Below are 22,407 nucleotides of genomic sequence, written 5' to 3'. Positions count from 1 at the left end.
TGTACTTGATGTAAACAATGCCAGTTGTACTATGTAATGTTTGGTGATGAACGTGTTATGTTTCATGTATATTCATTGTGATGATATTTCAATTTAAGTCACGCGAGCCCTCGGACGTTTCCGCCGTCTGGTTCGGGGGTGTGACACCTAAGGCCCAATAGGCCGAACTATTCCAATATTGGCCCAAAGATACATTCAGGCCCAACTAACAGCAATTCCTGGCCCACAAACATTAGGGCCCAAAGGTCTGAAGTTCACTAAGGCCCAAATCCTCCAGAGAGCGTACGCCCATCGTATCTCTTTGAGTACGCCCCGTGTACGCGGCTAAGCCTGAAAACCACGAAACTTCCGAAGGCCATAACTTCTTCGTTATAAGTCCGATTCTGACGATCCTTATATCCACGGAAAGGTGACGAGAAGATCTACACTTCTAACAACTCAAACCTTTCTTAAGACCTTCCGAACAAAAATCCATTTTCCACAAAAGCCTGAACTGCCACTTTACCGAAATACCCCTAGGCTCCAAAACACGAACCGAACACCCGGATCACTTGTAATACATCACCCGCACCCAAATGGGCCTAGGTCTTACCTTTGCAAAAGCCATAGTCCTTATAATGACCGACCTTCGAGCCACAGCCTCAGACTAGAAGTCAATCCGGAACAGAGCGTTCCATGAACTCCAAGAACATGCTTGTATGTACAAGTTGTGATTTTGAGCAAAGGAACACATATTTATATGTGGTGGATTCCAAGGGTCATGGGTATAACCCAAATCCATACCCATGGGTTTTATGATCCATGGTTCATGTGGCCCAACTCTTTATGTATCCATACATAAACTTGGTCCAACATGGATCATAAGGCCAACACATATAAATATAACTAATTACCATAATTAGTCCCCATAGATTTAATTAGTCTCTTTTGATCACTAAACTAATTCCAAATTAATTATTGATCAATACTAATTAAAACATATGATTTCATATTAATCTATTATAACTTATAATATATTAATAAATCATGTACAACTTTCTCTCAATAGTCCATCCTAACAAATTGTCCTGATGATATGCAACCCAAATGGATCATGCTACTCTCGGGTCAAGTACATACCAATAATAGTTATGGGCTTAGACATCTAATCCAACAACAACAAGGATCCCAATTCTTTTCCCTTATGAATATGAAGTTTGGGCGCTCCACTTTGAAGATTATGTTCTCAGTTTAGACGACAATGGTTACTTGATATGGGAAGCCATTATTCTAGGTCCGTTTGTCAACATAGAGACCAAAAGAGCCATCAAAACTCAGAAGGAATACAACCAGCTGCTTCTTGATGTGAATGAGGTTCCCCAAGACGAGAAAGATAAACTGATCAACAACGTTAAAGCTATGAGGATCATTAGATTTGCTTTGCAAGCGGACACTTTTCGCCTTGTCAGTTCATGTGATACTGCGAAAGCCATCTGGGATAGGCTCAAAGAACTTTACTCCACTGACGCAGATCTTGAGCACTCTACTCAAACAGTCATGCTTTCGAAGCTTAGTGCTTTTGCTCAGAAGCCAAAAGAAAATCTGAGCCAGACATTCAATCGCTACAATCATATTCTTAGCAAGATGACGAAGCATGGTATTGGACGAGAGTTGATCGAACAAAAGGTTACATTCATGAATGGGCTTAGATTTGAGTGGATGGCAGTGGTTTCTACCGTCAAAGCACACGAACAGTTCAAAAATTATACTTTAGCCAAGGTTGTTGGGATTCCTAAGGCACATGAAAGTGAAGTGTCGAAAGAAGCGAAAGTTGTTTCTAGTATTGGGTTTCTAGCTCTTGTCGCGAAGGGCAAGACTGTTGCAGAGGAAGAGCCTGAGTCTGATCACTCTGAATGTGATCTCACAAGTGAGGAGTATGCTTTTATGGTCTCTAATCCCAAGCGGTTCGAAAGAAAGAAATTTCCATCAAACAAGTACCGAAACTGGCAGGGCGGCTACAACTCTGAAAATGTGAAAGAGGAGAACAAAAGCGCTTCTCAAAATGAGGAAGAAAAGAAGGAGAAAAAGCTTATGGGACACTCTGGCTATGACTACAACTATTGTCATGGCAAAAATCATTTGGCCAAGGATTGCATGCTAAAAAGGCTAAATGAGAAGAGAGAAGAGGAAGATGATGAGTCCTACCACTTGCGAAAGCTGGAGGATATCAAGAAGAAAAAGGTTAATGATAACTCTATGCCTGCTTTGATTGTGTACGAAAATATAGCTGAGAATGAGTTTGGAGGAGTTGTGTCACACCCCCGAACCGAAGAAAAGGCGGAAACGTCCGGGGGTTGGGTGACTTCATCTTGTAATACCATCACAGTGTATATAATCGAATCAAGACAACATCATCATCACACATACAATAATACAACCGTCATTGTTTACATCAGTGTTTTGGTTTACAAAATTACATTCCCAAAATATAAGGGTACGATGATAGCAAAAACACATCAAAATCCATGAGTTCTTGAAGGCCAACCTGCTTAACGATTTCCTGAGAATACAAGTTATTTTGAAAATGGTCAACATATAAAATGTTGGTGAGTTCATAAGCATATTTGTATGAAAAGTTTGTATCATTTTGTAAAGACCAGAAAATCCGATATTTTCTATAAAAGAAATAAATGGTTTGAACGATTTGTATCAAATCTTGTATTAAAGCATGTGTGTTTCTGTTTTGAAAATGTATAAAGAGTATATCCTAGAATTCTCGTGTTTTCTGTTGTAAGTAAAAGGTAATGTATAATTGTAAGTTTTCCCAGAAAATCCGATATTTTCTACCTGTAAAAGTATTGTGGTCTTAAAACCCAAAGACCGTAGAATGGTGTTTGTATAGTATCGCAACTGTATAATTGTTTATGTATTCCGTAAATTTTACAGTGGAGTTAATTTCTATGTGAATCGTTATGACCATGCTTGATATGACATAATTGTCTGTCATGACGTTTTTCAGGCATCGACTTGTTTAAGGTAAGACATTTGTCACCCTAGACTGGCCTAGTCTAGCTGTAGCGAACAACTCAGGTGCGGGGCTGTCAACCCCATATAGATCTATACACAAACTCTGGCTCTCCCTCCAGGAGACTCTTGTTATAACTACAGGACTAAAGGTTGTACACTAGGTAGGTACAAATGAAATAACGTCTCACAAGAATCTTAACTATATTTACGCGAACAGTGTATTACATTGTTTACCTTTTCAAATTAATGTTTCCGTGTATGTATTTAGGTTATAAGGTCCAATAAACATGAAATGAATATACAAGACCTATCTAGCATGTAAATGGGTCACTAAGGCCTAATGACATGTGGTGAAAGTATCAGGCCCAATAAGAAGCATGTAAATGGACCGCTAAGGCCCAATAAACATGTAATGTATATTCCAGGCCTAATAAGCATGTAAATGGACCACTAAGGCCCAATAAACATGTAATGTATATTCCAGGCCCAATAAGCATGTAAATGGACAACTAAGGCCCAATAAACATGTAATGTATATTCCAGGCCCAATAAAGTGAAATGACGTATTTAGTCCGTTTGTTATTACGTAGTTTGTTTTAGCTCAATTGTTTACCAAAATGACATAAAAGGCCCACTTTTTGTAATGATGACATTTTTGGCCCATTAAGCCGAAAATTTACAATTAAGGCACATTTTTGGTAAAAATGACACTTTAGGTCCCTTAAGACCAAAAGTTTACATTTAAGGGCTTATTTTAAATAAAATAACATTTTTAGCCCACTTTTGTTGAAAATAACATTTTCGGCCCAATCTTTGATGAAAACTGACATTTACGGCCCAAATGTATAGAAATTTACCTTTTCGGCCCAAATTTAATAAAATTGACATTTTCACCCCTTTTTAACCGAAAATTTACATTTATGGGTTGAATTTGTTTAAAATGACAATTTAACCCACAAAAGTCAAAAGTTTACAGATTTAGCCCATGAAACCGTGAAGGCCCAACTTTAAGCCCATTTTGTGATAATTAACACTTTTGACCCTTTTAAAACCATAAATATCTTTAAGACCCATTTTTATATAAAAATGACTTTTTTGGTCCTTGAAAAACCGTGAAATAGCATAAAGGTTTTACTTTTTGTATTTTTGTCAAATAAGGCCCCTCTTACGGTTTTGTTTAGCTTTCAACATTCTTAACATGTTTTATCCTTACAATCTCATGGTATGGGCATAAGTGATTTAGTTTGAAAATATCACTAAGTTTTGGTAGTAATTTTGAGTTTCATGAAGTTTCAACACAAAATCACAACATATAATATGAAAAACACACATAAACATGCACAAATACATAGATCTAACACAAATAAACTTCTATCCTCCCCCAAAACATAGTAAAAACCAAAAACAAGGGGGTATGAACTCACTTTGGTTGATGGAATCGGTTTTGGTGAGAAGTTTGAAGGATTTTTCGGTCTAGCAAGCCCCTTAAAGAGATTCTCGAGTTCTAGGAGGTTCTAAGAAGCAAGAATCATAAAATAGAGTGATTAAGAGTAATAAGTTTAACATGAACATGAAGTCAAACTTTTTGAGTGTAAGTATCTTACCAAAAATGAATGGATTTTGATGAAGTATCCTTGGACTCTCACACAAGCACACACGAATTTGGAGAGGGAAAATGAGATTTTCTTGAGAGTTCTAAAGAGAATTTTTGATGTGGAATGAAGTTGGAGAAATGGCCTTAGGCCGTGATTTTTAAGGAGGAAGGGAGAGAGGGTTTAAGTGGTAAGAGCATGATGGTTACACCATTTAAGCATTGATATTTGTTGGATAAATAGCATGAATATCATTTAAGAAATAGTGAGGTGTCAAGGTCTTGCATCATATATGCTTCTTTTGTTTTTTTTATCACAAACCGAGAATGAGAGGGGAGAAAGGAGAAAAGAATAAGTGTTGGTTCCATACGGATAATCATTCGAATTTTTGTAGCCCACGATAAATTTTTCGGCCCATTGGGCCCTCTCATGAGTTTACGGCCCAAAAGGGGTAAAAACAATGGGTTTTCGGCCAATTACAAATATTTATGTGGTTTTTGGCCCAATAAGGCCCATAAAAACGAAGTGAGACATTTTAGGCCCAATAAGGCCTGTAAAAAGTCTTATGGCCCAAAATGTTATAGTTTAATGAATGTGGGTCCATTTAGGGCCCAAATGAGGTTCCTTAACCCAAAGTAATCCAATTGAGATTTTATTGGCCTATTAGGCCTAATAAGAGGGTCCTGGTCCAATAAGAGTTTGAATCGGGGTATTAGGGTTACAACCCAAAGTTGAGTGTATGAAATTTATTGAATTAGGTTTAGGGCTTCTCGAGTGAGTTTTGATTCGAATAGTTGCTTTTGAATTGAATAACATGAATAAGTTCAATCTTAAAGTTAAAAGATACATCAAGAGTTGATCATAGACAAAATTTCCTAGCCCAAAAATGCTAGTTGTGACATCATTCCCCTGTTAGTAGGAATTTCGTCCCAAAATTCTTTTGAAAGTTGTTCTTAGGAACTAGAGAAAAGGTGGGGGTACTTTTGCATCATTTGGTCTTCATGTTCCCATGTGAATTCCAGTCTGCGCTTTGCGTTCCATCGAACCTTCACAATCGGAATGCGATTTTGTTTTGTACGCTTCACTTCTCTGTCTATTATCTCAACCGGCTCTTTGACGAACATGAGATTCTCGTTTACTTCGATCTCATCCAGAGGAACGACGAGGGTTTCATCTGATAAGCACTTTTTCAGATTCGACACGTGGAACACGGGGTGTACATTGCTGAGCTCCGCAAGTAACTGTAACTTATAAGCCACCGGACCAATCCGGGCAAGAATAGCGAACGGTCCGATATATCGCGGGTTTAGTTTTCCTCGCCTCCCAAAACGAATCACCCCTTTCCATGGTGAGACGTTTAAGAGCACCCGGTCTCCAACTTGAAACTCTAGAGGCTTTCGTCGTTTATCAACATAGCTCTTTTGTCGGTCTCGTGATGCTTGGAGTCGTGCCTTGATTTGAACTATTTTCTTTGTCGTTTGCCGAATGATCTCGGGTCCTGTAAGAGTGATTCGGTGCTTGTCCTCTTGCCAACTGGGTGTTTCCCACCTCAGCCTAGCTAAGAGGCAATCTGCATTTGTGACCATACAAGGGCTCAAAAGGAGCAACCTTAACGCTCGTGTGATAGCTGTTATTGTAGGAGAATTCGATAAAGGGCAAGTGGGTATCCCATGCCTTGCCAAAATCTATGACACAGGCTCGGAGCATATCTTCAAGCGTCTGAATGGTTCGCTCACTTTGGCCGTCGGTTTGAGGATGGTAAGCAGTGCTCATGTCTAGTTGTGCTACCATTGCTTTCTGGAGCGACTGCCAAAATTGTGAAGTAAATCTATTATCTCGATCCGAAATAATAGATATTGGCACCCCATGGAGTCTCACAATTTCTTTTATATAGATTCGTGTTAACCTCTCCATTTTGTATGTCTCCCTTATTGGTAGGAAATGGGCGGATTTAGTTAGCCTATCGACAAACGCCCAGATAGCATCTAATCTGTCCGCTGCCTTAGGTAATTTGGTTATGAAATCCATGGTAATCCTTTCCCATTTCCACTTGGGTATTATTGGCTGTTGTAACAATTCTGATGACTTCTGATATTCCACTTTAACCTTGGCACAAGTGAGACACTTGCCCACGTAAGTGGCAATCTCTGCTTTCATGTTTGCCCACCAATAATGTTGTTTAATGTCCAGGTATATTTTATCGGAACCTGGATGGACGGAATATCTCGTCTTATGCGCTTCGTTTATGACTACATTCCCGAATCCTCCAAATTTTGGGATCCAGATTCGTTCCATGAAGTAATAAGCTTCGTCTCCTTTGACTTCCAGATTCTTATCCATTCCACGCAATGCTTCATTTGCGGCATTCTCCGGTTTCAGTGCCTCTAATTGAGTTTCCTTGATTTGTGAAGTTAGGGGAGAGTGGATTGTTATTGATAATGTTCTCACCCGACGACCCGAGTATTCTTTCCTGCTCAGGGCATCAGCTACCATGTTAGCCTTGCCTGGGTGGTACCTGATCTCGCATTCATAATCATTTAGCATCTCAACCCATCTTCGCTACCTCATGTTCAGCTCCTTTTGATTTATAATGTGATGGAGGCTTTTGTGGTCCGTGAAGATGGTGCACTTTGTACCATAAAGGCAGGGCCTCCAAATCTTTAGGGCGAAGACCACGGCTCCTAGCTCGAGATCATGGGTGGTGTAATTTACTTCATATGTCTTCAATTCCATGGACGCATAAGCTATCACTTTTCCACGCTGCATAAGAACACAACCTAACCCTTGATTCGAAACGTCGCAATATACTACGAAGTCTTCGGTTCCTCTGGTAAGGATAGCACTGGAGCACTACAAAAGGGCTCGCTTCAAGGTTTGGAAAGCAGCTTCTTGTTTGTCCGTCCAGTTGAAGGGTACACCTTTTTGTGTTAGACTGGTGAGGGGCTTGTGTCACACCCCCGAACCAGACGGCGGAAACGTCCTGGGGCTCGTGTGACTAACAATTGAATAATCATCATAATGAATATACATGAAACATAACACATTCATCACCAACATTACATAATACAACGAACGTTGTTCACATCAAGTACATTGTTAAAATACATAAGTTCAAATTGTTAAAAATACGATAAGTGCTGTACATAAAACAAAACCATACACACTTGCAAATCTTCCAGCTTAATGATTTCCTGAGAATACAAGTTATTTTGAAAACGGTCAACACATATAATGTTGGTGAGTTCATAAGTATGGTTGAATAAAAGCCTTTGTATCTTTCGTAAAAACCCAGAAAATCCGATATTTTCTGTAAAATGTCTGAAAATGTTGTGCAAATCAAATATATAATGCATGTGTGAATTTCATAGTTATGATATATATATATATATATATATATATATATATATATATATATATATATATATATATATATATATATATACATGTTTGTAATTTAGATTTCCTTGTGTTGTAAGTAAGCGATTGTTGAGTAGTGATTATTTCCCCAGAAAATCCGATATTTTCTAATTTATAATAATGTCGAGGTTCTTGTATCGTTAAATAAATTGTTGTGTATTGACACCATCGAAGAAATTATCTCCGAAGTATTAATATTTTGGTATAGAATCCTAACATGAGTCCTTATAATCATACATGGTAATGACTAGGTTGCTTGTCTTGACATTTTTCCAAATGTCGGGATTTGCTCAAGGTTTTATCGCCCTAGACTGGCCTAGTCCAGCTGTAGCGAGCAGCTAAGGTGTGGGGGTCACCCCGTATAGATCTATACACAAACTCTCGCTCTCCATCCAGGAGACTCTGATTATAACTACAAGCTACGACTGTACACTCAAGGTGCCAACCGACACGTCTCACTAGATTCTCAACCTTTCATACTTTGATTAATGTTTACGTGTATGTTATGCGTTATCCATCCAAGGTCCAATTATAAGTATACAAAGTTCAATAGTTATGTGAAAGTATAGTCAAATTTACTAAGCATATGAATCTTAGTCCAAGCCCAATTAGCATGTAAATGGGTCACAAAGGCCCAATAAACATATCATGGTAGATATTGGGCTCAATATACACCTGAATGGGCCCTTAAGGCCCATTGGCCACGTAAGATGAATATTATGCCCAATAAAATTTTTAACGATATATTCCGTCCATTCGTATTGTTTCGTTGTTTATTTTAGCTCGTGGTTTACTGAACTTATTATAAAAAGTCTCATTTTTCTTAAAACAACATTTTTGGTCCAAAGCCTCAAATTTTCAATTAAGGCCCAAAGTTTTGTAAAAATGACATTTTAGTCTATAGTTTGTAAAAATTTACACTTTCGGCCCAATTTTGGAAAAGTTTACATTTTTGGTCCAATTTGAAAATAAATGTTATTTTCACCCCTAAATTTGGTTTATTTACATTTATGACCCAAAGTTTACTCAAATAACATTTCTAATCCCGAAAACTTCATTTTTTCGCAATTTTTGGGCCCAAACCGTGAGGCCCAAAAGTTTTGGCCCATTAAGCTTAAATTAGCATTTTTGGCCCTTTTTAAAGTATGTTTAACATAAAAATGCCTTTTTTTATTCATATAGGACCTGTTTGGTCCCTATAAAACATAAATTTCACTTTTTGCCCTTATCTTTTTGTTTCTTGACAGTTTTGGCCCTTAACAAAGTGTTTGCCTTAAATTTTGTATCTTAGACATATAACACTTTTAACTTGATAGTTTGATATATAAGGTGTCTTGGTTCATGGATCTTAACTCAATGTTACTTAAGAAATCGTGATTTCTCAAGATCTAACATGTTTTTACAACATAATCTAAGAAATCACACAAGACATGCATATAACACATAGATCTACACATTTTACTTGCTATCTCCCCCAAAAATCATGTAAAAACCAAAAACAAGGGGGTGTGAACTCACCTTAGCTAGAAGTTTCGGTTTTTCAAGAAGAATGGAAAGAGATGAACTGATTTTCGGCCCTAGCAAACTTCCTTTGAGTAGTTTTCGAACTTAGGGGCTTCTAATGAGTTAGAACATGAAAGAAGGTTATGTAAGAAAAGATTTTTAGCATTAAGATGGATAATATGTGTTTATATATAATAAACACTTACCAAGAAGTTGAAACCTTGAAGATTACTCTTGAAGCACAAACAAAACCTTAAGATCTTTGATGAAAGAATAGGATGATTTTAGAGATGTTTGGAGAGGATTTTCGAGTGTGTGTGTGTGTGTGTGTGTGTTTTGGCTCTCGGCCGAGAGTAGAAGAAGGGAGAGGAGAGAGTGGTGAGGTGACTAGCATGGGAACATGAGAGACCATGCCTTGATACATGGTGTGTATTATGGAGGTGGCACCTCCAAAGTCAACTCCCCCCCTTCCATTACATTTTTCGTTTTTTTATTGATGATGGGCCGAAGGTTCTTGGGCTAGGAGAAAGGGTGGAGTAGTTTGGGCCTTGACTTGCCTTTATTCGAGATCATGAGGCCCAATGATTACTATTCGGCCCAATGGGCTCATTAGATAGCTCACGGCCCATTTGGAAAGAAAAAGGGAGTGTATGGCCCATTAGGGCAAATTAATTCATTAATGGCCCAATAAGGCCCATTAAGGGTAAACTAATTTGTTTTGGACCCAAAATGGCCCAAAAGGATAAGTTTTATGGAAGTGGGTCCAATTAGAATCCAAATAGGGTTTCAAAGCCCAAAATGGTTGATTTGGATGCATATTGGCCCATTAGGCCTAATAAGGAGATCCTAGTCCAATATGGACTTAAACCATGGATCTTAGGGCTTCAGACTCTTTGATGAACATGAATGGTGAATCTAAATGAGCATTGAGTGAGATTTTCTTAGAGTATATGTTTTACAATAGTTGAATGGTTACACAGGAATAGAATTTCCTAGCTAAAATGGTAGTTGTGACATCATCCCCCCGTTAGAGGGAATTTCGTCCCGAAATTATTTTGAAGACTAGGTTTGTAAAGGGAAAAATAAGTGAGGGTAGTTCTGCTTCATCTGGTCTTCGCGTTCCCACGTGAATTCCGGTCCACGTTTAGCGCTCCATCGAACCTTCACAATCGGGATGCGACTTTGCTTTGTACGCTTCACCTCCCTATCCATAATCTCGACTGGTTCTTCGACGAACAGGAGATTCTCGTTTATTTAAATCTCTTCCAAAGGAACAACAAGGGTTTTATCTGATAGACACTTTTTCGGATTCGAGACGTGAAACACTAGGTGTACGTTGCTGAGCTCGACAGGTAGCTGCAGCTTGTAAGCCACTGGACCAATTCGGGCAAGAATCTCGAATAGTCCAATGTACCGCAGGTTCAATTTTCCTCGTTTCCCAAAGAGAATTATTCCTTTCCAAGGAGAGACCTTTAACAACACGCGGTCCCCGACTTGAAATTCTAATGGCTTTCGCCGCTTGTCAGCATAACTTTTCTGTCGGTCTCGCGATGCTTGAAGTCGAGCTTTGGTTTGGACTATCGTTTCGGTCGTCTCACGGATGATTTCGGGTCCTGTAAGAGCACTGGCTGGAGATTTCCCTTTTGTTAGTTCAGTGTCACCCACATCGGCCCAACATAGGGGCGATCTACATTTACGACCATAGAGAGCCTCGAAGGGAGCAACCTTGATGCTCGTGTGATAACTGTTGTTATTAGAGAATTTGATTAGAGGCAAGTGGGCATCCCATGATTTGCCGAAGTCAATCACGCAAGCTCGGAGCATATCCTCAAGTGTCTGGATGGTACGCTCACTCTGACCATCCGTCTGTGGGTGGTAGGCGGTGCTCATATCTAGCTGTGTTCCCATTGCCTTCTTAAGAGATTGCCAGAATCTTGAACTAAATCTGCTATCTCGATCCGAGATAATAGATACTGGCACTCCATGGAGTTTCACAACCTCCTTAAGGTAGATTCGGGTCAGTTTTTCCATCTTGTAGGACTCTTTTATTGGCAGGAAATGAGTGGATTTTGTTAATCTATCGACAATTACCCAGATAACATCCAATCCGTCTGCTGTCTTTGGCAATTTGGTCACGAAGTCCATAGTAATCCCTTCCCATTTCCACTCGGGTATCACTGGTTGTTGCAATAGTCCCGAGGGCTTTTGGTATTCCACTTTCACCTTGGCGCAAGTAAGACACTTGCCAGCGAAAGTAGCTATCTCTTCCTTCATATTAGGCCACCAATATTGCTGCTTGATATCCAAATACATTTTATCTGACCCCGGATGAATATAATATCGCGTCTTGTGGGCTTCGTGCATGAATTTCTCTCTGAATCCCCCAATTTTGGGAACCCATATTCTATTCATGACGTAGTGGGTTCCATCGTCTCTAACTTCGAGCTCCTTCTCCATTCCTCGTAACGACTCACTAGCGACATTTTCCGACATCAATGTGTTTAGTTGGGCTTCTTTGATTTGTGAGGCTAGATGAGATTGGATGGTGATTGACAGATTCTTCGAACGACGACTTGAATACTCCTTTCTGCTCAGGGCATCGGCTACCACGTTAGCCTTGCCTGGATGATATTTGATCTCACACTCATAATCATTTAACAGCTCAACCCCTCTTCGCTGCCTAATTTTAAGTTCCTTTTGATTTAGAATGTGATGGAGGCTCGTGTGGTCTATAAAGATGGTGCACTTGGTACCATATAGGTAGTGCCTCCAAATTTTTAAGGCGAAGACCACCGCCCCCAATTCAAGATCATGCGTGGTGTAATTTAGTTCGTGTGTTTTCAGTTGTCTGGATGCATAAGCAATTACCTTCTCTCGTTGCATGAGGATACAACCTAAACCTTGATTCGAAGCATCACAGTAAACTATGAAGTCTTCGGTTCCCTCCGGTAGGGATAGCACTGGAGCACCACAGAGGGCTTGCTTCAAGGTTTGGAAGGCAAACTCTTGCTTTTCGATCCATTTGAAGGGTATGCCTTTTTGGGTCAACGTGGTGAGGGGTTTGGCTATCTTGGAAAAGTTCTGAATGAATCTTCGGTAGTAGCCTGCAAGACCCAAGAATTGGCGAATTTCTGTTGGCGTTGATGGAATTGCCCAGTTTTCGATTGCTTTGATCTTGGAGGGGTCCACATGTATTCCTTCCTGATTGACTACATGGCCCAGGAAGTTCACATTGCGGAGCCAGAACTCGCACTTGGAGAGTTTCTCATACAACTTTTCAGTCCGCAGGGTTTCTAAAATCTGTCGGAGGTGTTGGCTATGATCTTCCTTGATTCGAGAGTATCCGATAATATCATTGATGAATACGATTATGAATTTGTCAAGGAATGGGTGGCAGACTCGATTCATGAGGTACATAAATGCAGCGGGGGCATTCGTTAGACCGAAGGACATCACGACGAATTCGTAATGACCGTAACGAGTTCGGAAAGCAGTCTTAGGAATGTCCTCATCTCGGACTTTGAGTTTATGATAACCGGATCTCAGATCTATCTTTGAAAAGTAACTAGCTCCTTGAAGCTGGTCAAATAGATCATCGATTCGTGGAAGTGGATATCGGTTTTTGATGGTGAGTTTGTTTAATTCTCTATAGTCGATGCACATCCTGAAGGATCCGTCTTTCTTTTTAACGAAAAGAACCGGAGCTCCACACGGCGAGAAGCTGGGTATGATAAATCCTTTATTCAGGAGTTCGCTCAGTTGGCTTTATAATTCTTGCATTTCTGCAGGAGCCAACCTATAGGGTGATTTGGCGATTGGAGTGGCTCCAAGCACTAGGTCGATTCGGAATTCGATATGTCATTCTAGGGGTATTCCCGGAAGATCTTCTGGAAACACATCTGGGAAATCACTCGCCACTAGGATGTTGTGAATGCTCGCTTCCTCTTTGGTTTTATCCACCACGTGAGCAAGGAATGCGTAGTTCTTCTTTTGTAGACACTTTTGCGCCTTGATACTTGAGATAAGGCGAAGGTTTGCACCGGGTTTATCTTCGTAGATTATTAGGGTTTCGTGATTAGGAAGATGAAGGCGAACGGCCTTCTCGTGACACATAATATCGGCATGATGGGGGCTTAACCAATCCATGCCGATAATCACATCAAAACTCCTAATATTTGCTGGCATCAAATTTATTTGGAAAGAGTTTTTGTTTAGTGTTAACGTACATCCTATATAGATATCCTTTGTTGTTTCCGTTTTCCCATTAGCCATTTCCACCGTAAAGGCTTCGTTGAGCTTTTGGGGTTGTTGATTTAGCAAGTCTTTGAATTTATCACTAACAAAACTTCGTTTCGCCCCACTATCAAATAGGATGCATGCATACGAGTTGTTAAGTAGGAACGTACCGGTGACAACGGCTGGGTCCTACACTGCTTCATCCTGACCCATTGTCAGCACTCTCCCTGCTGCTCCTGCCCCTTGATTGTTCGTATTGGGGAAGTTTCACCTGAGATGCCCGATTTTCCTACATCCGTAACAAGTATAGCTGGCTCCAGAATTGGTGTTGTTGTTATTGTTGTTGTTGTTGTTGTTGTTGTTGTTGTTGTTGTTTGTCATCTGGTTTTGTTGAAGCTGAGTCCTATAATACTTTGCCGTATGGCCCTTCCGGTTGCACCTTGTGCAACTCATCTCACTGCACTCCTCGTGATGGTGGAAGTTGCATTTGCCACACTTGGGGAGATTTCCCGAGTACTGCTTGGAAGCATTTTACGTGGATGAGGCTGGAGCATGTGGTGTGGTGGTAGCTTTCGTTGCAGCATGGACATACACCGTTTGTTTCTTTTTAGATGATTCCGAGTTTTGCTTTCCTTTTCGCTTGTTGTTTTTCCCCTTCTTGTTCTCTTCTTCCTTCTTAACCTCCGCTTCCACTATTTTGGCACCCTTTGTATTACCATGATCGTACAGTTTCTTGGCAAGTCTCTTGGTGCTGTCAAACGTCTCAAGGTTTGCCGCGATGACATTCCCTTGGATAGGTGCAACCAGTCCCCAGATAAACCTTTCAATCTTTTTCCCTTCGGAGGTGATCATTCCGGGACACAGAAGAGACAGCTCACTAAACCGGGATATGTATGCGTCGATATTGGAGTTTTGAACCGTGAGGTTCAACAACTCTTGTTCCATCGTCTAAATCTCACCTCTAGGACCGTATTCTGCTAACATCATCTCCTTCATCTCTTCCCAGGGCATCGCGTTCGGCACCGGGAGTGTCATGGCCTCTACGTGGCCATACCACCAGGAGAGGGCTTGGTCAATGAACGTGCAGGCTGCGAACTTGACCTTACACTCATCCGGACAACCGCAGATTTTGAAGACCGATTCTACTTTCTTGATCCATCGCTTAAGGGCAATTACGCCTCCTGTCCCATTAAAAGTCCGAGGTTTGGCGTTGGTAAAGTCCTTGTAGGTGCATGTTCGAGCGGCTCCGTGGTTTGTTCCCTGATTGGTGCTTCCGGCTCCCTGCCCGTTGCCTTCTCTGTTGTTTCCATTGTGAATCTGTGCAAGTGCTGCAGTGACCACAGCGGACACTGCTGCCTGGAATGCAACCGAGTTTATCTCAGGTGGGGTTGGTGTTGCGTTGTTTCCACGGTTGGGTCTTTGGGGCATCTTTCTGTCATGGAATGGAAAGATGTTGAGTGCCTATTATTTTATGAGTTGGGGGTCCTATCGACTAGGCATGTAGTGTGTGTATTTAAGTAGTTTCATGCATTAACATAAAACAAGGAAAATAAAACACATAGCAGATGACAATGTCATGATAAAACATAAAGCATTTTCATTAATACTAATAGTTTTGATACATGAAAATTTGCCAGACGGCATACAGTACATGGGGGAAATGTAAAATCTGGTAGCATAACGATTCTATGAGTAGTGTGATCACTTAAACATAGAGTCGGTAGTACATGGCATAGTACGCCTAAGAGAAACCTAATACTAATAAGGTACACTACTACTCCTGATCATACTGAGAAATGTCTAAAGGTGGCAGCAAAATCATATCCCAAAATGTTGTGCCAACAACTGAACCATCTCGGTCATTTCTCCGATGACCTCATCCCTCTCCTGCTCAGCTTGCACGGCTCGTGCCTCCATAGCAAACAGCTGCTGTCGAAGGGTGGAGACCTCTGCTTCCAGAGAACGATCCTCACCAACGGGATCCGCTGGCAGAGTAGGGTGGTCCTGGTATGTCTCACCGATATGTGGCTCGACAGGGGCCTCATTCGTGTCCCTATCTTCCTCCATGTCCTCGTCAGTCCCCTCAAACTCATAGTCGGTATCAGTGTACTCTTCGGGAACAACGTCATGCGCTCCTCCTTGTTCTTCTTCGGGATCTTCCTCAAGCATCCCTTGAGCCACTAGCGCTTGGTAGAAATGTACTCCTTGCTGATCATCATCCATGATGAGTGCATGGGAGTGCGGGAACAAGTCATGTTTTGATTATTCCTATAGTATATTTTAATTATTTAGATTTGAGTTCCCTAGAGTTTTTGGAGAGTGAGGTAGGCTTTTGGAATCATTTCCCGCTATGATTACTCCCGAACACATGTTGATCATATTCTGAATAAATATAGTTGATCAGGCTATATTTATCCCTAATATGACTAAATAACTGCCCAAGTTTAATCATAGTGCTCAATTTCCTCCGGAAGCTTTTATTATATATTGTTAGATTGTTATTCAAATTTGCGCACATAAGTATGAAATTTTTGTTTTGTTCAGAGTTATTTAGTCCCATTGTGTTTATAGTTGCATATCATGTATGGTTAGATATGCTAGTTCACTATAAACATTGCTCTCATACTAGCCTGTCACACCCCCGAACCAGACGGCGGAAACGTCCGGGGGCTCGTGTGACTAACAATTGAATAATCATCACAATGAATATACATGAAACATAACACATTCATCACCAACATTACATAATACAACCAACGTTGTTCACATCAAGTACATTGTTAAAATACATAAGTTCAAATTGTTAAAAATACGATAAGTGCTGTTACATAAAACAAAACCATACACACTTGCAAATCTTCCAGCTTAACGATTTCCTGAGAATACAAGTTATTTTGAAAACGGTCAACATATATAATGTTGGTGAGTTCATAAGTATGGTTGAATAAAAGTCTTTGTATCTTTCGTAAAAACCCAGAAAATCCGATATTTTCTGTAAAATGTCTGAAAATGTTGTGCAAATCAAATATATAATGCATGTGTGAATTTCATAGTTATGATATATATATATATATATATATATATATATATATATATATATATATATATATATGTTTGAAATTTAGATTTCCTTGTGTTGTAAGTAAGTGATTGTTGAGTAGTGATTATTTCCCTAGAAAATCCGATATTTTCTGATTTATAATAATGTCGAGGTTCTTGTATCGTTAAATAAATTGTTTTGTATTGACACCATCGAAGAAATTATCTCCGAAGTATTAATATTTTGGTATAGAATCCTAACATGAGCCGTTATAATCATACATGGTAATGACTAGGTTGCTTGTCTTGACATTTTTTGCAAATGTCGGGATTTGCTCAAGGTTTTGTCGCCTTAGACTGGCCTAGTCTAGCTGTAGCGAGCAGCTAAGGCGTGGGGGGTCACCCCGTATAGATCTATACACAAACTCTCGCTCTCCCTGCAGGAGACTCTGATTATAACTACAAGCTACGACTGTACACTCAAGGTGCCAACCGACACGTCTCACTAGATTCTCAACCTTTCGTACTTTGATTAACGTTTATGTGTATGTTATGCGTTATCCATCCAAGGTCCAATTATAAGTATACAAAGTTCAATAGTTATGTGAAAGTACAGTTAAATTTACTAAGCATATGAATCTTTGTCCAAACCCAATTAGCATGTAAATGGGTCACAAAGGCCCATTAAACATGTCATGGTAGATATTGGGCTCAATATACACCTGAATGGGCCCTTAAGGCCCATTGGCCACGTAAGATGAATATTAAGCCCAATACAATTTTTAACGATATATTCCGTCCATTCGTATTGTTTCGTTGTTTATTTTAGCTCGTGGTTTACCGAACTTATTATAAAAAGTCTCCTTTTTCTTAAAACAACATTTTTGGTCCAAAGCCTCAAATTTTCAATTAAGGCCCAAAGTTTTGTAAAAATGACATTTTAGTCTATAGTTTGTAAAAATTTACACTTTCGGTTGGAAAAGTTTACATTTTTGGTCCAATTTGAAAATAAATGTTATTTTCACCCCTAAATTTGTTTTATTTACATTTATGACCCAAATTTTACTCAAATAACATTTCTAATCCCGAAAACTTCATGCAATTTTTGGGCCCAAACCGTGAGGCCCAAAAGTTTTGTCCCATTAAGCTTAAATTTGCATTTTTGTCCCTTTTTAAAGAATGTTTAACATAAAAATACCTTTTTTATACATATAGGACCTGTTTGGTCCCTATAAAACATAAATGTCACTTTTTGCCCTTATCTTTTGGTTTCTTGACAATTTTGGCCCTTAACAAAGTTTTTGCCTTAAATTTTGTATCTTAGACATATAACACTTTTAACTTGATAGTTTGATATATAAGGTGTCTTGGTTCATGGATCTTAACTCCATGTTACTTAAGAAATCGTGATTTGTCAAGATCTAACATGGTTTTACAACATAATCTAAGAAATCACACAAGTCATGCATATAACACATAGATCTACACATTTTACTTGCATTCTCCCCCAAAAATCATGTAAAAACCAAAAACAAGGGGGTATGAACTCACCTTAGCTTGATGTTTCGGTTTTTGAAGAAGAATGGAAAGAGATGAAGTGATTTTCGGCCCTAGCAAACTTCCTTTGAGTAGTTTTTGAACTTAGGGGCTTCTAATGAGTTAGAACATGAAAGAAGGTTATGTAAGAAAAGTTTTTTAGCATTAAGATGGATAATATGTGTTTAAATATAATAAACACATACCAAGAAGTTGCTACCTTGAAGATTACTTTTGAAGCACAAAAAAAACCTTAAGATCTTTGATGAAAGAAGAGGATGATTTTAGAGATGTTTGGAGAGGATTTTTGAGTGTGTGTGTGTGTGTGTTTTGGCTCTCGGCCGAGAGTAAAAGAAGAGAGAGAGGAGAGAGTGGTGAGGTGACTAGCATGGGAACATGAGAGACCATGCCTTGATACATGGTGTGTATTATGGAGGTGGCACCTCCAAAGTCAACCCCCCCTTCCATTACATTTTTCATTTTTTTTTATTGATGATGGGCTGAAGGTTCTTGGGCGAGGAGAAAGGGTGGAGTAGTTTGGGCCTTGACTTGCCTTTATTCGAGATCATGAGGCCCAATGATTACTTTTCGGACCAATGGGCTCATTAGATAGCTCACAACCCATTTTGAAAGAAAAAGGGAGTTTATGGCCCATTAGGGCAAATTAATTCATTAATGGCCCAGTAAGGCCCATTAAGGGTAAACTAATTTGTTTTGGACCCAAAATGGCCCAAAAGGCTAAGTTTTATGGCAGTGGGTCCAATTAGAATCCAAATGAATTCCTTCCTCACTGACTACATGGCTCAAGAAGTTTACATTGCAAATCCATAACTCGCATTTGGAGAGTTTTGCATATAACTTTTCAGCTCTCAGAGTTTCCAATATCTGACGGAGGTGCTAACCGTGCTCCTCCTTACTTCGATAGTATATGAGTATATCAATGAAGATGATTACAAAATTATCGAAGAATGGGCGGCAGACTCGATTCATGAGGTCCATAAATGCTGCGGGGGCATTTGTTAGACCGAAGGGCATAACAATGAATTCATAATGGTTGTATCGAGTTCGAAAAGTAGTTTTTGGAATATCCTCTTCCCGGATTCGGAGCTGATGATAACCGGATCTTAGATCTATTTTAGAGAAATAACCAGCTCCTTGAAGCTGGTCGAATAGATCATCGATTCGTGGGAGTGGATACGATTTTTGATAGTGAGTTTGTTTAACTCTCGATAGTCGATGCACATTCTGAAGGATCCGTCCTTCTTCTTGATAAACAGGACCGGAGCTCCCCAGGGTGAGAAGCTTGGCTTGATGAATCCTTTATTTAGAAGCTCGCTTAATTGACTGGATAGCTCCTGCATTTCGGCGAGAGCTAACCTGTAGGGTGATTTGGAAAATTGATGTGGCTCCAAGTATTAGGTCGATTCGAAATTCGACCTGTCTTTCTGGGGGTATTCCCGGAAGGTCTTCAAGAAATACGTCCGGAAAGTCACATGCCACTGGAATGTCTTTAATGTTTATTTCCTCTTTTGCTTTATCCACAACGTGAGCGAGGAAGGCATACTTTTTCTTGTGCAGGCATTTTTGTGCCTTGATGCACGAGATAAGACGGAGATTGGGGCCAGGTTTATCACCGTAGATTATTAGGATTTCGTGATTGGGGAGGTGAAGGCGAACGACCTTCTCATGGCACATAATGTCGGCATGGTGGGGGCTTAACCAATCCATGCCTATAATCACATCAAAGCTCCTAATATCTACTGGCATCAAGTTGATTGGGAATGAATAATTATTTAACGTGAGAGTGCACCCTATGTATCTATCTTTTGTTGTTTCAGTTTTCCCATTAGCCATCTCCACCGTGAAGGCTTCGCTTAGCTTCTGGGTTGTTGGTTTAGTAAGTGTTTGAATTTATTACGTACGAAACCCTACTCATCCCCACTATCAAATAGAATTGCGTAAGCGTTGTTGAGGAGAAACGTACCAGTTGTTGGATTAGATGTTTAAGCCCATAACTATTATTGGTATGTACTCGACCCGAGAGTAGCATGGTCCATTTGGGTTGCACTTCACCGGAACAATTTGTATGGATAGTCTTTTGAGAATAGTATGTCTATGGTTTATTAATATATTATAAGTTATAATACATTAATATGAAATCACATTATTTAATTAGTATTGATCAAGAATTAATTTAGTGATCAAAAGAAACTAATTAAATATGGACTCTTATATATATATAGATTGGGCCAAGTTCATTTAGGATGGGCTAAGCTTGCATGGATAGTCCATGGGGGTTTTTAACCCATAGATCCTATGGAAATGAAAGGTCATCGGTATTAGGGTTTACATGAATGTAACCCTAATCCTCCATACTATATAAAGAGGTCTTTGGCACATGAAATGGCACTAGTGTGTGAGTAAACAAGAGTGGGCCGATTTCTAGTGTGATTACTATTCTCTCAAGTTTTTCCAAGGTGTTTTGGTAATTTGTGATTCCACTTGAGGCATCCACGTTATTGGTGCTAGGCTCTTGAAGCTCCAAGGAATCAACCACAAGAAAAGGTATGTCATCCCACTAAGTTTTATGTTACAAGTTCCCCATGGTATGTTAGTTAGGATGAGAACCTTGGAAAAATCATATTTGCATGTATAATAGAGAAAACATAGATCCAAGGTTTCTAGGGTTGTATGTACACCATAGGAGTGTTAGAATGCTCAAAACTCATCAGTGGTATCAGAGCCTAGGCTTGTTTTCATTATACTTGATGCAAAATGCTTTAAAAAATCGAAATATTGTTCACTGTTCAGTGGACTCGTCGAGTAGGCTCTTGCACTCGGCGAGTAGGAGGCCCTGTGTGCAGATTTTCGAGTTTTGCTGTTGGAAATGGACTAGAATCATTACCCTAAACTGTTTTGGACTTATAAAACCTGTTTTTGGTGTGGGAATGATTATGCTAATCCATTTTCAATGGTTATTATCAAATTTTGAAGTTTTAAATATGTTTATATGATTCTTGAAATTGTTGATATGAATGTTTATACTTATGAGTTTTGGTAGATCATAGGAATTATTTGCAAATTGTTTTTTAGTGTAATTATTGATCTAAATGCCAATTAATGGACTCCATAACTTGTCCTCAAGTTATGGAATTCCTAAAGTCTTTTCTTTAAAGCCATTAAGACTCATAGGTTATAGAAATGAAAAGTCTTGAATAGTTTCAAAACTTTCCCTCAAGTTTTGGAATTTGTAAAGTCTCACACACACTTTAATTCCAAACCCTAGAGTTTTAAAAGTTAAAATTCAACCCTTATACTTTATAGCATTATATGTTAATAATATATATATATATATATATATATATATATATGTATAAGAGCAAGTCAGTTTTACCGTTAGTAGGCCTCATTCACGAAGCCGGTCTATAAGGGGGTATAAGGTTGTTGCCTATAAAATGACAGCATAATGGGTGTCCACTCTCACCCACCGCTTCCTTGACAGGTAGAGGGTCGCTAGTCGAACGGGTAGGACAGGGACTAAAATTCTCATTATAAGTATAATGATAAATATAAAGTAACTAAACCTTTTATAAATTCCCAATCTTAGTTACTTTAGGAAAATGTGAAGATGGTGCCAACCCATGAAATTACACTTTGTACCTTACCAAATCGTTGGTGGAGCGTGTGTGGGTAACCGGCACACTAACATTGACTAGTAAGAGTGGCAAAGGGTGACTTACTGTTTATCATAGATCGATGGAGCGTGTGTGGGTAACCGGCACATCGATTAGGTGATAAAATTAAGGGTACCAAATTAATTTGCATGGTTATTCACACCTTGTTTGTGATCCTCGGTATCCCAGTCACAAACTTGAGAGGGCACAATCGAGATTTAAAAATGCCATTGAAAAGTTCAATGAATCTCAAAAGATCTAAGAGTTTCAATCCAATTAAAATCTAATGCCTATTTCGTTTTTCATGGTGGAAATTGGTGAATCGTCATTCGCCTACCTTCAAATATTTCGTAGCTTGGATTACGGCATCCCTCTTCCAAGTTATAAAATATTGTGTTGGGTCC

This window comes from Lactuca virosa, chromosome 3, assembly GCF_052849685.1.
Source record: "Lactuca virosa cultivar CGN04683 chromosome 3, Lactuca_virosa_CGN04683_v6, whole genome shotgun sequence".
Taxonomy (NCBI): domain Eukaryota; kingdom Viridiplantae; phylum Streptophyta; class Magnoliopsida; order Asterales; family Asteraceae; genus Lactuca; species Lactuca virosa.
This window is presented reverse-complemented; position numbering follows the sequence as displayed.